This window comes from Oncorhynchus nerka, linkage group LG9a (assembly GCF_034236695.1).
Source record: "Oncorhynchus nerka isolate Pitt River linkage group LG9a, Oner_Uvic_2.0, whole genome shotgun sequence".
Lineage (NCBI taxonomy): Eukaryota > Metazoa > Chordata > Actinopteri > Salmoniformes > Salmonidae > Oncorhynchus > Oncorhynchus nerka.
Genome location: NC_088404.1, coordinates 60,576,032 through 60,591,082, shown reverse-complemented (window position 1 = coordinate 60,591,082; position 15,051 = coordinate 60,576,032). Strand labels below are relative to the sequence as shown.

Genomic DNA, 15,051 nt, shown 5'->3' with positions numbered 1-15,051 from the left:
CTTAATTCCATATTGTTTGTCTTAAAGAATGTACTGAATTAAATGTAAGAGCAATGTATTTACAATGGATATACATGTAATTATAATGCACCTACCCAGGAGCAAGGAATTTGAAGTGAAACACATAATGGCATAACCTTTGTAAATACTATGTACCTGCTTTTGAGAAGGGATGTTGGGTTTATTTCTCTGGCTTCAAAGGTGTAATGTAAGTGAAATGTTGTTCAAAATAATATAATGTTTAATGTTAATGTAGATACTCATGAGCAAGCAGCTTCAAGTGAAGTGAAACACAGTAAACCTTTTTATTACAATCTTGGTGAAAATACACTTAAATGTAAAACAACTGTTGTTACTGCACCTGTAAATGTAATTACAATGTACTTTCAATGCAATTACATATCTCATAGAATATATCAAAATGTCAGTCATTACAATGTTGTTATAAAGAAAAGTATCATAACTACAATGTTTCTACACAGGAACAAGCAACTTAACGTAAAGTGAAGCAGACCATGAATCACTCATGTAATTACAGTACTATGTAGTTACTGTATTACAACAATGGAAGACACCCAATACAGTACTTGTAGTTGTGATCAATGGGAATGAATCTCAATCTAGGAAAAACGTTGTTACAGCACCTTAAAGTGTAATTATATTAAATATACCGCAGAGTATGTCAAAAGTTAGGTTGTTACAATGTCGTTAGAAAGAAAAGTATTGTAAATACAATGCTTCTACACAGGAACAAGCAACTTAACATAAAGGAAAACACATTTGTTGCAACATGTTTTTGATTATAGAAGGTGAAGTTTGGTAATACACTTTGAGAGTTGGTGCGTAGCCTGTTGATCAGACATTTATATGTTTGGAAGCAAAGGAATCCAGAGTCTCCCGTTTCATGTGATATCAAACGTATTTATGTGGCGTGACCCAGAAAACACTGTTAGCAACAAACATGCTTAAAACCCTGTCAAAAGAATGAAACACATTCACTTGCTGTGGGATCGTAGTTCCAAAGGAATCGTATTGGTTGATATAAATGAAAAGTTGAGATTCTGTTGTTTTGATCAAAATAGAGCCTGCAGGGGTTGCGTGTATTTAAAGGGCCAGTATTGACCATGATTTAAATTGACTGCAGCAATGTAGCCGGCACCGGGTACTCCCGGCTCCATTTCCTCTAGGGGATGCATGCTGAGAGTAAAAATCTTACAGCTACTACACTAATCGGATGTCTTTGAAGAGTGGAGAGAACTCCTTTTTTATTTTCTTCACCCAACCAGTACATCCACTCAATAAAATGGAGATACTTCTTTCAACTTTTTTTTGGTCCGATTGCCCCTTAGCCTCCAGACCTGCCGCTTTATTGTCTGGCACGCTCTTTCAATGTGTTGTGTGGGACATCCTGTGTGAGGAGTTGTCTGTGTGGCTGACTGTCTGGTGATTGTAACCCAGCCTTATTCAGAGACCTGGCATACGCTCTCCAGCAGTCACTTAGAGTGGTGGAACTTCTTTGCAGATGTCGTCTGATGAGAGGGATTAAGGTAGCCTGTGAACGGTTTTCCACCATTTTAAGAACTGGGCGCCGTCTGTTGTGTTTGACCTCCATCATCCCAAACACCCAACTCTGTCTTCTCCATGTTGGCACCATCCTTCCACAATTGTACTGAAATATAGGAACAATTTGCAACATGCCTTGAAATTGAAGGGATCAACAAATCCATAGGAACTACAGTAATGTCACTTATGACACAAGGTAAGTTCTGATAGGTTAAGTTGTATAATGTTGAAAGACCCAAAACATGATTCTAGGAAACATCACTGATGATGTGGATAAAGTAATCCTTCTCACCCCTCCCCCCCCCTTAAAATATTTAGATGCACTATTGTAAAGTGGCTGTTCCACTGGATGTCTTAAGGTGAACGCATCAATTTGTAAGTCGCTCTGGATAAGAGCGTCTGCTAAATGACTTAAATGTAATGTAAATGTAATGTGTCCAAGAGCACAGAGATGTATTTATCAAAGAATTCAGTTTATGAAATGTGCAAGCCCTCTATTTTTGATCCATATCAGTATATCTACTGAGGAGTACCTTAAAATGAAAATGATTACCATAAGTAAAATATATCAACAAATGATCTCTCGGTTCCTAAGCCAAGATGATGAATGTTAGTACATCAAAATGGATAATGCTATACCTTTCTCTTGTGCGAGAACTTGGATTCATCTATCACCACCAATCTCCATAGAGAACTTGACCCAATTTGAAATCCCTTCCTCCTCTTACACCTCTTTAGGGCTTTGTTGCAGACCTTCAATAATGAGAGGTAAGACAAATATTAGTGATATGAGAAGACTTGAGTGTCCCAGGGATGCATGACCATCAACTTCTATAGGAGGGACACTGAAATCAAATCTCACTTCAGGTCCCAAATCGTCTTGAGCTGACACTGCTCCTGTCTCATGTGGAAATACACTTTAATGGATGTTCTCCGAAAAATAACTGACTTTGAGTTTGTCTGTTTTTGCTATTTGCACTGTAATGCACTGTACATATTTGAATATTTGATAAAACATTCAACCTATACTCAGTCAGCAAAACGGGGTTTTTAAATGTCAAACAAATTGAGTAATCAAAGTAATAACTGACAGATTGATTATCAAAATAGCTGTTAGTTGCAGCTCTAAAAACAGTACTCCAAACACATTTGTAACAGCTTTTATTTAATTTGCCTGAATAGTGTAGGCTCACAAGAATAATAAATTAGGGCAGCAGCAGTGGTGCATGCCTCCCCAGTCAGGCCATGCTGCTCTTCCCGGCATGCCACCATGACAAGTAACCCAAATGCCCGTGGGAAACACTGGTGGGGATGGGTAGCAAAGCCAGCTAATTGTTGTTGAAAATCTTGGAGAGCCCCTTTTAGCTGTCCAGTAAATAATGCATGAAATAGTTTGTAAGTGAACAAAAATGTCCTCAGAGTGAATATAGATAATAATGTAATTACTTAGTAGAGAGCCCCACACTCACCAGTGCCTTGTGTATGGTTGTTATGCTTCATTTTATTGGGGGCTGAAAGAGCATGAAACTTTCTGTGGGTGATAGCTATTATTAACAAACAAAGAGGTCTAAATGATGTTTTTTCTGACCTTTGCAGGTCTACCACTGGCCCAACTATTTAATCATCAATGAAGCATGCCATCCCAGTGGAAAAACAAAACAAAAAATGTGTTAGGGATTTTTGGAAGCCCTTTTGGGTAATGCAGCCTCTGATTGTGAACCACTTTCTAAAGATGTAATGATCCCAAACATTCTGTCAAATTCATTAACCAACCGATGGTGGGAGGTGGGAGGAGCCAAAGGAGGACGGGTTCATCGTAACGGCTGGAATGGAATTAATGGAACGGTAACAAACACATAGAAATCACGTTTGACTCTGTTCCATTTATTCCATTCCAGCCATTACAATGAGCCCGTCCTCCTATAGCTCCTCCTACCAGCCTCCTCTGACATTGACCCATATATTATTTCACCAGCCGGAACACATTTTTTTTATGTTGCTGTGACGATGCATTGAAGAGAATAATCATAGCTTGCCAGCTCAAGATTAAAGTTAGATTCACTGTACATTTACACCATCAAACATTTCTTACAGTACTCCTCATTTAAAACGTTCCCAAAGTTCTCTAGGCCAATCAATATCAGTTGTCAGTTGTAATATTAACTTATATTTCCATCTTTGCATGCATGCTGTATCATTTTCATTTTTGTGGCCACTGATAGGACACCTCACATATTTCTTGAGCAGGCTTTTCTTCTGGAGGTTTTTGATGTTTTCTGTTTTGTTTTTCTGCTGTTTTTTTGTCGACAATACATCACTTAGTTCAATAAAAAATCCTTGTGTCGGGTAAAAAACAGTGTTGGATTTGGATGTGCACTTTAAGAGTTTAAATTTGTTTTTAGCTGGAAATTGTTGAAATTGTTGTGAATTACCCATGTGCAGGAAATTGAAGTAATGTTAATCAGTAAAAAAAAGACATGTTGAACGACATCGAGGACAAAAGTGCAGTGACAGTCAACGTTGACCAAGGAAAACCAAGATGAATAAATAGTAAGATATTAATGTAGTTCAAATTTAGAATTGATTTTGTCTTGATAATCGGTGGATTTCATGTGACATGTTAGTGCAAATGATGCGCCTTTTGACCATCTTGATCCCAGCCTGTCGTTAGCAACATAGTTAGCTAGCTAACATTAGCTAAGGACTAAGTGACACAGCTGGAATTTAGCTGGTTAACACAAACAGTAGCAAGCTACTTGTATTTTGAGAATTATACTATCTTCACTTGGTTAATTATCTAGCTAACAATGTAATACGCATGTTAATTATCCATTCTGACACCGACTGTAACTCCTTGCCAAGACTCTCAGTGAGCTCACTGGCTATAGCTACTGATTTGTAGAGTGTGCAATCATCCGCATACATAGTAATTTTAGCTTTTTGTAAGACAAGTGGCAAATAATTTGTAAAAATATAGAACAGTAACGGACCATGACAACTGCCCTGATGGATACCATGCTGTACCTATCGATTGTTATCTGATTCTTCCATTGAAGAATACTCTCAGAGTTCTATCGGACAAGTAACTCTCCAACCCTGTTAAGGCAGGTGATGTAAAGCCATAACAAGTGAGTTTTTTGTTCAAACACAATCCTCTCCATCAGTTTTCTATGAACAGGCAGCAAACTGATTGGGCGGTTGTTACAGCCAGCAAAGATTTGTAAAAAAAATGGAATTGTAATGTAATGGAATTGCTTTAGCTTCCTTCCAGGCCTGTCGACACACACACTCCTTTAGGCTTTGGTTAAAGACATGGTAGATAGAGGTGGCAATGCAGTCTGCTAGCATTCTCAATAGTTTCCATTCTAGCTTGTCTAAACCCGGTGGCTTAATAAAAAGCCTGTGCTACCGCACACCCAACAAAATTCATAGAGTTGCTGACTAACGGTGAGTAAACTGTAGGCTATAGAAATAAATATAGAGCGTTGCATACTCTATATACAAGCTCCCAGTAATTTATTGGGTACATTACTAGAGAGTGTGACTATTTTTATACCTGGTGGCTCATCATTGGGGATGGATAACAACGTTTTTCCACGTCTTTCACACATCCTTGAACAAATTCAAAACAGCAACCCTTCTCTTTCATTATTAGATCTCCAATACACAAATACAATATGATGCCTCGCTGTTCAATGTTGAAATTTCACTTCTCATTTTATCTACTTTACCAGTCAAATAGTCATTGAAATGATTGGCTATATCTAAAGGTTGTGTTATAAATGACCCATCAACTTCAATGAATGATGGATATGAATTGGGTTTTCTGCCAATAATATAATTTAAGGTGCTCCAAAGTCTTTTCCCATTGTCATTTGTCTTGTTTTGGTTTTATAATTTATATATTATTTGTTAAGTTTAGTCACAAAATGTCTCAATTGACAGTATGTCATCCAATCAACTGATTGTATGTCTCAGCCTCCAGTATTTATGCTGCAGTAGTTTATGTGTCAGGGGGCTGGGGTCAGTTTGTTATATCTGGAGTACTTCTCCTGTCCTATTCGGTGTCCTGTGTGAATCTAAATGTGCGTTCTCTAATTCTCTCCTTCTCTCTTTCTTTCTCTCTCTCGGAGGACCTGAGCCCCAGGACCATGCCCCAGGACTACCTGACATGATGACTCCTTGCTGTCCCCAGTCCACCTGGCCATGCTGCTGTTCCAGTTTCAACTGACCTGAGCCCTAGGACCATGCCCCAGGACTACCTGACATGATGACTCCTTGCTGTCCCCAGTCCACCTGGCCATGCTGCTGCTCCAGTTTCAACTTCCACCTGACTGTGCTGCTGCTCCAGTTTCAACTGTTCTGCCTTATTATTATTCGACCATGCTGGTCATTTATGAACATTTGAACATCTTGGCCATGTTCTGTTATAATCTCCACCCGGCACAGCCAGAAGAGGACTGGCCACCCCACATAGCCTGGTTCCTCTCTAGGTTTCTTCCTAGGTTTTGGCCTTTCTAGGGAGTTTTTCCTAGCCACCGTGCTTCTACACCTGCATTGCTTGCTGTTTGGGGTTTTAGGCTGGGTTTCTGTACAGCACTGAGATATCAGCTGATGTACGAAGGGCTATATAAATACATTGGATTTGATTTGATTTGAGTAGCCTGACTTGTTCGCCACCTTTTTTGCATAATTTATTTGATTCGTAAAATTGTTTAGTTCCGCATTGACCCAGTGTGCTCTAACAGTTCTGACAGTTAGTTTCTTAACAGGTACATGTTTGTAAACAACTGGCAAGAATAATTGTACAAATACTCCAAGTATTGCTTCTGGATTCACCTCCTTATACACATCAGACCAACATACATTTTTCTTGATATAAAACAATTCACTTTAGGCCCTACCTTTGCTACTTTGGCTTTCCTTGTTAAAATGTAAATGTAAAATGTAAATGTTATTGTCACAATGTTATGGTCACTACAGCCAATGGGAGCTGATAAGTGGGTTTCACAAATCCAACACTATTGGTATACATTCTAGTTGGTTGAGTGATAACCTGGGTCATGTTACAGGCAGACAGGGCCGGCTCTAGCCTTTTGAGGGTGAGATTTGGTTGGGGGGCCCCCCAATTCGCAGCAAAACATTTTAGTGGCCCCTCTCTTGACAACGGAGAGAACATGTTTCGTTTTAAAGTTTATTTCCTACAATTCTACCCATTTTGCCATGAGGTGGAGAGACATTTTTGCAGTTTTAAACGCCCACAAAGATTCTATGTTTTTTCAGTTGAAAGACGATGCCCATGATGTTGCACATTGATTTACGTCAATAAGTCATCGTTTTAGTGAAAGTATTATATATTTGGTGTTGAAGTGGGAAATCCAAAGTGTTAACTTTGCCCTATGATATGACATGCTAATACTTTGCAGTCTACGTTTTCTTGTCAGGACTGGGTTTAATTTGAATGTTACCACCCACCAGCACTGCACTGTTTATTAATCAGAAACACCTGCAAATGTATTCCTCGGGACTGAACTGAGCAATATAATAGATCATCTTTGGCTACAAACAGCTTTTCCCGTAGCAATAATGGGGGAAAACTTATGTTTTTGCACCTCCACATTTTAACAGACCACGCTGTAACGGCTTTCTTCCGTCGAAGGAGAGTCGGACCAAAATGCAGCGTGGTTAGTTCGATACATATTTAATAAAGAAAAAACACGAACAATACAAAAACAAGAAACGGAACGTGAAAACCTATACAGCCTATCTGGTGAAATACAAACACACTGAGACAGGAACAATCACCCACAAAACACACAGTAAAACCCAGGCTACCTAAATATGGTTCCCAATCAGAGACAACGAGAATCACCTGACTCTGATTAAGAACCGCCTCAGGCAGTCATAGCCTATGCTAGACACCCCTACTCAGCCACAATCCCAATGCCTACTAAAACCCCAATAAGACAACACCATAAACCCATGTCACACCCTGGCCTGACCAAATAACTAAAGAAAACACAAAATACTAAGACCAAGGCGTAACACACGCTCCAATGCTTTGATTGGTGCAGAACCCGTGAAAGAAATTTCCACCAACTAGTTTGTCTATATTGTGCTGTTGTTCCATGCATTGGTTTTTCATTTCATGATGCGCATAGGATGTTGACATATATAATGTGAACATTGCATCCTGAGCAAAGTTGTTGTAGCCTATCATTTCACTTCCTCTAGCTGTGAGAACCATGGCATGAGCACAGCCTGACTTGGCATTGCTGTAGCGTAGCCAAAAAGCCTGCCAACAGCCTACCAAAGGTTGCACTGTGTCCATTACAATGTAGGAAAACTCAGCTCTAGTCCTAACCAATAGTTAGGCTATCCATATTGCCAAAGGAAACCTAGCAGTTATGAGCGTTGGGCCAGTAACCAAAGGTCACTGGTTCAAATCCTCGAGCAGACTTGGTGAAAAATGTGTCCATGTACCTTTGAGCAAGGCAGTTCACCTTAATTGCTCCAGGGTCGCGATCAATAATGGCTGATCCCTGGCTCAGACCCCACTCTCCAATTCACACATGCACTTGTACATAGGACAAATGTAACCACCCAGCTGATTATTATTTCTATGGAGGATTCACGGCCGCAATTTATGTAACATACCAAAACTTTTGAGATAACAAAAGACACGGGTTTCCCCTATCCATCAGCAGCAAAGTTTTGCCTAAATGCTTATGACAGATCCAGAATTGAAATGATCATTTCCGCTATGGGACAGGAATTATGCCAAAATAGGGGTGGCATTGCCTTCTGGTGGGGGCCTTTAAAGCTACATTCCTACAATTGTAAACATTTTGCCTTGACATGCCATGTTAATATGATATTTGAGTCAGATTGACAAAGAAAATGAATGATGGGCCCCTTGAGGACAGGGCCCACGCCAGAGGCCCTGTCAGTATTTCAGTGATTACTACAGCATTTCAATCTAAAAATGTACATAGCAAATTGTCAGCTAATTGAGTGACCTACATAACAAGAGAAAAACTGCTGATGTACAACCAAATTTCGAAATTGAACCTGCTGTATTTGACTATTCTTACTCTTAATAATAAGTTGAGACCCCGACATATGCAGTTGCTTATGTCGCTTAGGCCTGGAGCCGGCCCTGCAGGTATTAGTCACCATAAGAAGTTTGTAAGAAGCTTGAGAGGACACCTGGGACACCAAGAAAACACATGTCTCTGTTAGCATCAGAAACCTTATAACATCACACACATATTCTCCAGATACTAACAGTTTGAACTTGGTGGCCTAAAGCAGCACCCTAAAAGAAGAGACTTCAGCTGAGGCAGGTGAACCTGCAACCACAGCACTTCTACTTCATTTGTCATGAGATCCTCTCTGAGCTTTACAGGAATATTACTCTGAATATATACAGCAACACCTCCCCCTAGACATTCCTATCTTTTCTATAGATGTTACATCCTTGTATTCCTACTGCTGTATCAGCAAAGGTGCTGTCTAAGTGAGTCTCAGAAATGGCTAATATATAAATATGATCTAAGATTAGGATATTACTAATCTCATGAATTTTGTTTCTGAGGCTTCATATATTTATATGAGCTAACTTTAACCCTTTCCTGGGTAGCTTATATAGAACTGAGCTCATAATGATAATAGGTTGTATTTCTAATAATTATATTTCTGATAATAACAAAGAAGGATTTCATGGATATTTGAGCAGATTATGTTCAGCCAAAGCCTTATCTGGTTTAGCTCGGCTGCAGCAGGGTGCTCTATTCTTCGTTCCACTTCTGCATAGCTGTCTTGTTGGACTGTTGGTCTCTTTTGATTGGGGTGTTGCCCTGTTAGCATGGGGGGCAGTGGGGTGCTGTTCACTCTGGAAGGGGCCTGAGGTTGCAGGGTGGAGCTGGCCTCTCTTGAAGGGGCCTGGTGGTGTAAGGTCTAGCTGGCCTCTCTGGTAGGGGCCCGATGGTGCAGGGTCGTGTTGGCTGTTCTGGATGGCGCCCAATGGTGTAAGGCGGAGCTTGCCTCTCTGAGTGGGGCCTCTTGGTGCAGGGTAGAGCTGTCCTCTCTAGAGGTGGCCGGTGGTGTAGGGTGATACTGATCTCTCTGGGTGGGGGCTGGTGGTCATGATCTTGCAGGATGTATGGCAGAGTTCCTCTTATTTTGTTTTTTTCCATTGTCCCAGAGCAGTTTCTCTCCGTTTCCTAGCAAACACCTTGACAACCTGTTGGTTCAAGTGTACTACGTCGTACATCAGCTATGTGAATGGTGGTTCGCTAAGTAAACATTGTCCAAGAGAGCACAGCATCTACACAGCTCAGTGTTGTTTCTCTGAATAATGTGGAAGGGAAAATCTCCACATGGCAACAGAGTGGACATAGTGATTTTGGTGTTAGGAAATCTCTCTGCAGCTCTCGCTGCCACTTGTTGCATTGCATGAGCTACATGTCCTCTCATTGCCATCAAATCATTAGTACCTGTGTGAATTATAGTTTGGTCCCATTTAATTTGTTGCTTGACAGACTTTTCAATGCACTTGCTGTTGTTGGGCACCATGGCTTTCTGACTGACATGCCAGGGAATAGCAGTTTCTCTAACAGATTTCCCATTGGAGTCACATAAAATGAAGACCATAGGGTGCTCTGCCTGTGTACTGCTCTTGTGTGCTGTGGTTTCTGGAGTGATGTTCTTTGGATAGAGTGGGGTGGGGTGGCCTTCCTGTCTTCCTCTCTCCCGAGGGTCCCAGCAGAGCACTAGTGTGAGTATCTTGTGGAGGCTTGATCTATATCTGACGAGGAGAATGTGCTGCTGTGGGAGGAGGAGTTGTTCTGGTTCTGATTACTTGTGCTGAGTCTGTGTTCCAGAGGTTCCCTATGAGAAGCAGTGATATTGCCAATGAGGTGATGTGAGGGTGTGGTAGTGAGGGTTGTGGTAAGCTCCAGTTGTTTTCTTAGTGTGGGTTCTGGTGTCTCTGTGTTGTAACAATTCTATGACTGCTGACAACTCCCTTTGTAGCTCCTCCCTGATGTCAGCTACCTCTCTCTTCATGATGCTCTCGACCGTTGCCTGTTTCTCTCCCAGCTCCTCCTTATCCTGCCTCAGAACTGTCACCTTACCACCAAGCCCATTCATCATCTACCTCCAGTAGGGAGATACTCCCAAAGAACTGGGACAGCTAGGACATGTTGTCTACTTGGATGTTTTGGTTAGATACTTTTAAAATAAACAGATTTCTCCCCAGGTCTGTCATCTGATTGAAGTAAAGCAGTTCATTCTCTTTCAAGGTGTCTGCTAGCTCTTTACATTTGACATTTTAGTCATTTAGCAGATGCCCTTATCTAGAGTGACTTACAGTTAGTACATTCATCTTCAGATTGCTAGGACAACTACATATCACAGGCATACTAAGTATACTTTTCCTCAATAACGTTGCTATCAGCAAAGTCCGAGCTAGGGGGGGAATTAATTAAGATAGTTTTTGAAGAGGTAGGGTTTCAGGTGCTTTCGGAAGATGGGCAGGGACTCTGCTGTCCGAGCTTAAGGGGGAGGCTGTTTCCAAAATAGGTGTGTCAGGACAGAATGGACTGGGCTGAGCAGGAGCTGCCTTCCCGTAGGGGTGGGAAGGCCAAGAGACCAGAGGTGGCAAAATGTAGGGCTCGGGTTGTGGTGTAGGGTTTGAGCATAGCCTGAAGTAAGGGAGGGGCAGTTTCTCTCTCTTCTCAATAACCGGGTGGTTCGATCCCTGAATGCTGATTGACTGACAGCTGTGGTATATTAGACCTTATACCACGGGCATGACAAAACATTCATTTTCACTGCTCTAATTACGTTGGTAACCAGTTTATAATAGCAATAAGGCACCTCAGGGGTTTGTGGTATTTGGCCAATATACCACGGTGAAGGGCTGTATCCAGGCACTCCGAGTTGCATCGTACGTAAGAACAGCCCTTAGCTGTGGTATTTTGGCCTTATACCACAAACCCCTGAGGTGCCTACAAGACCATGGTGCTTGCCTACGGAGCTGTGAGGGGAACGGCACCTCAGTACCTCCAGGCTCTGATCAGGCCCTACACCCAAACAAGGGCACTGCGTTCATCCACCTCTGGCCTGCTCGCCTCCCTACCACTGAGGAAGTACAGTTCCCGCGCAGCCCAGTCAAAACTGTTCGCTGCTCTGGCCCCCCAATGGTGGAACAAACTCCCTCACGACGCCAGGACAGCGGAGTCAATCACCACCTTCCGGAGACACCTGAAGCCCCACCTCTTTCAGGAATACCTAGGATAGGATAAAGTAATCCTTCTCACCCCCCCTCCCCCCTTAAAAGATTTAGATGCACTATTGTAAAGTGGCAGTTCCACTGGATGTCTTAAGGTGAACGCACCAATTTGTAAGTCGCTCTGGATAAGAGCGTCTGCTAAATGACTTAAATGTAAATGTAAATGTAATGTAATGTAAATGTGCCTTATTGCTATTATAATTGCTATTATAAACTGGTTACCAACATAATTAGAGCAGTGAAAATGAATGTTTTGTCATACCCGTGGTATAAGGTCTAATATACCACAGCTGTCAGTCAATCAGCATTCAGGGATCGAACCACCCAGTTTATAATCAGCAAACAATGACTCTGGATTTTCCCTCAGCAGCTTTTGTTTGTGATGCTGTTTATAATGTTCAGAGTTCTGTTCTGCTCGTAGATCATATGGAATGTGCCAAGCTCTTGCTACTGTTGCTATTAAATGTGTAATTTACTGTAATTAACACTGTACACATCAATTGCAATGTCCAGAACAATCTTGGGGTGGCAGGGTAGCCTAGTGGTTAGAGTGTTGGACTAGTAACCGGAAGGTTGCAAGTTCAAACCCCCGAGCTGACAAGGTACAAATATGTTATTCTGCCCCTGAACAGGCAGTTAACCCACTGGTCCTAGGCCGTCATTGAAAATAAGAATTTGTTCTTAACTGACTTGCCTGGTAAAATAAATTACCTTGCTTTTTTGTTTGTTAGGTTTTGTTTGTTTGTTTCCTTTTCAATGTCTGTCTTTTAGAAATCCTGCTGAAATCCTCCAAATCAATTCCTTTTTGGCTTTAAGTAATGCACATTTAATGATAACATAGACACTAAGGAGCTCACTCGGTGAAGGCCACAGGACTGCAAATGAATGAATTTAACAACCATGTCTCGGTCACTAACGAATGGACGTCAAATGTTCAGCCTGCTGCACAGATCCTATGGACACTAGTCCAGAGGGCATGGTTACATTGTGCTTAGGATCATTTGTTTACTCTCTCCATGGTTAAAGTAGAACGAAATACAAGTCACTGTTGTAAAAATGTGTGACTGTGCTACATTTATTATCATTATATATAAAAATATTAAATTACTTTGAAATATTTAGTTATGTTATATTACACTAATTTCCTTACGGTGGACATTACATGTTACCCATATTACAGCATTTTGAAAATGACCCTTTTTACCTCAGATTAGTGATGTTAGTATTACAGTTCATAGTCCTCATGATCTCACGAAAACGATTGCTTAAACCACATCTTTGGTTTATTACCATTGTTTTTGTCATACACGGCAGTCAATAGTGGTACTTTAGAGCGCAGCTGTAATTTTCAGGCCACTCCTCACATAAACTTCTTTGGCCTCACATGAATTCATGGATTTGAGCGTTAAGCCATCATTCAAATGAAAACCAACCCATGTTGCTATTAAAAACCAATTTAGGCTTGATCCGAAAATGTGGTTGGAGGCTTCGTATGGAGGGTGTGACTGAATTGCGGAGCCTGTAAAAGCATGCAGTGGCCAAATCAAGACCATACTGTTTCATAGTGCACCTCTCAAATTTTGTAACAATGCGGTGCGCTCAGGTATACTGCAGCTCTGCATTGACATGATTGGTTGATGGTAGGTGGGGCGGGAGGTCCTGAATAAACACAACTTCCTACACAACAGCTCTGCACTCCACAAAGCACAAAAAGTCTGTTTACTCTGACTTATTGCATGAAATGCTGTACGGCCACTGCAGATGTCGGATTGACCATGAAGGGCCTTTTTGAAACCGATGTGAGTTGGTGATTGGTTGGAATTATCTAGTCAAAAAAGTGTTGTGTTTCCTTTTCCGTATTGGCCATCTACCAAAATCATTTTCTCACAGAGATTTAAATGTTGATAGTAAATGGCTATGACAGGTTGTCATCTGTCAACAGATATACAGTATGTAGTATACTCAAGTTCATTCAGGTTTGTCTGTTAGAAGAGTGCAGACTGTATATGTCCTAGTTCCATTGATTTCAATACAATATCGATGTGATTAATTTGCACGTGCCATTGATTACAGTAGAACAAGCTAATCCATTCCAGCCTTTAGTGACCGCTTGGTAAATATTGGTCCATGTGCAGTTTATAAGGTGCCAATTTAGTAAAATACAAGTAATCTGAACACAAGTGTGACACAAAATATCACAACCTATTTCAGCATATTGATTATGAATTTGGATATCGAAACCCAATGTTTTGACACTCGGACATAAATCAAAAATCAATGACAACAGGAAGCAGCAATAGTATAGTTTTCAATGTATGTTTTAGGAATACAAATTGCACTTTTAACATTGTTTTTCAACAGGATTCTACTTCATCAGGTAAAAACATTCTATGGTTGATTTTGATGATATTAGTGATATCGTGAATGTAATGTTTGTCCTGGCTACCAATACAGTCATTGGTGGTAACTCACTGGTGGTAAATTCACTCGAAAGTCAAAGCAACCTGGGAAATATATAAGTAAGGCTTTACACTAAGCAGTGTGTTAATTTAGCACTGAAAAGTGTGGACCCGTATAGACACTGGAACAGTGTTACTTTTAACACTCTCAGTGCTTTGTAGCCGTCTACCTGCCTGCACCTTAACCTTTTGCTTGTAGGGGGCAGTATTTTCGTTTTTGACTAAAAAACTTACCCATTTGAAACTGCCTATTTCTCAGCCCCAGAAACTAGAATATGCATACAGTGGGGCTAAAAAGTATTTAGTCAGCCACCAATTGTGCAAGTTCTCCCACTTAAAAAGATCTCTGCTGCCAATGACTGGAACGAACTACAAAAATCTCTGAAACTGGAAACACTTATCTCCCTCACTAGCTTTAAGCACCAATTGTCAGAGCAGCTCACATATTACTGCACCTGTACATAGCCCACCTATAATTTATCCCAAACAACTACCTCTTTCCCAACTGTATTTAATTTATTTATTTATTTTGCTCCTTTGCACCCCATTATTTTTATTTCTACTTTGCACATTCTTCGATTGCAAAACTACCATTCCAGTGTTTTACTTGCTATATTGTATTTACTTTGCCACCATGGCCTTTTTTTGCCTTTACCTCCCTTCTCACCTCATTTGCTCACATCATATATAGACTTGTTTATACTGTATTATTGACTGTATGTTTGTTTTACT

At 40.8% G+C, this 15,051-nt stretch overlaps 1 long non-coding RNA gene across 2 annotated transcripts; it reads left to right on the top strand.

Annotated features, from left to right (window-relative positions):
* Nucleotides 1-390: 390 nt before the first annotated feature.
* On the top strand, nt 391-12,590 carry LOC115134619 (uncharacterized). Of its 2 annotated transcripts, XR_003864346.2 has the most exons (3): nt 391-1,759; nt 2,302-2,331; nt 3,160-12,590. It is a non-coding gene; the product is annotated as an uncharacterized LOC115134619 (long non-coding RNA). The 2 variants fall into 2 exon arrangements; XR_010464758.1 differs by having other exon boundaries at nt 2,302-12,590.
* Nucleotides 12,591-15,051: the final 2,461 nt, after the last annotated feature.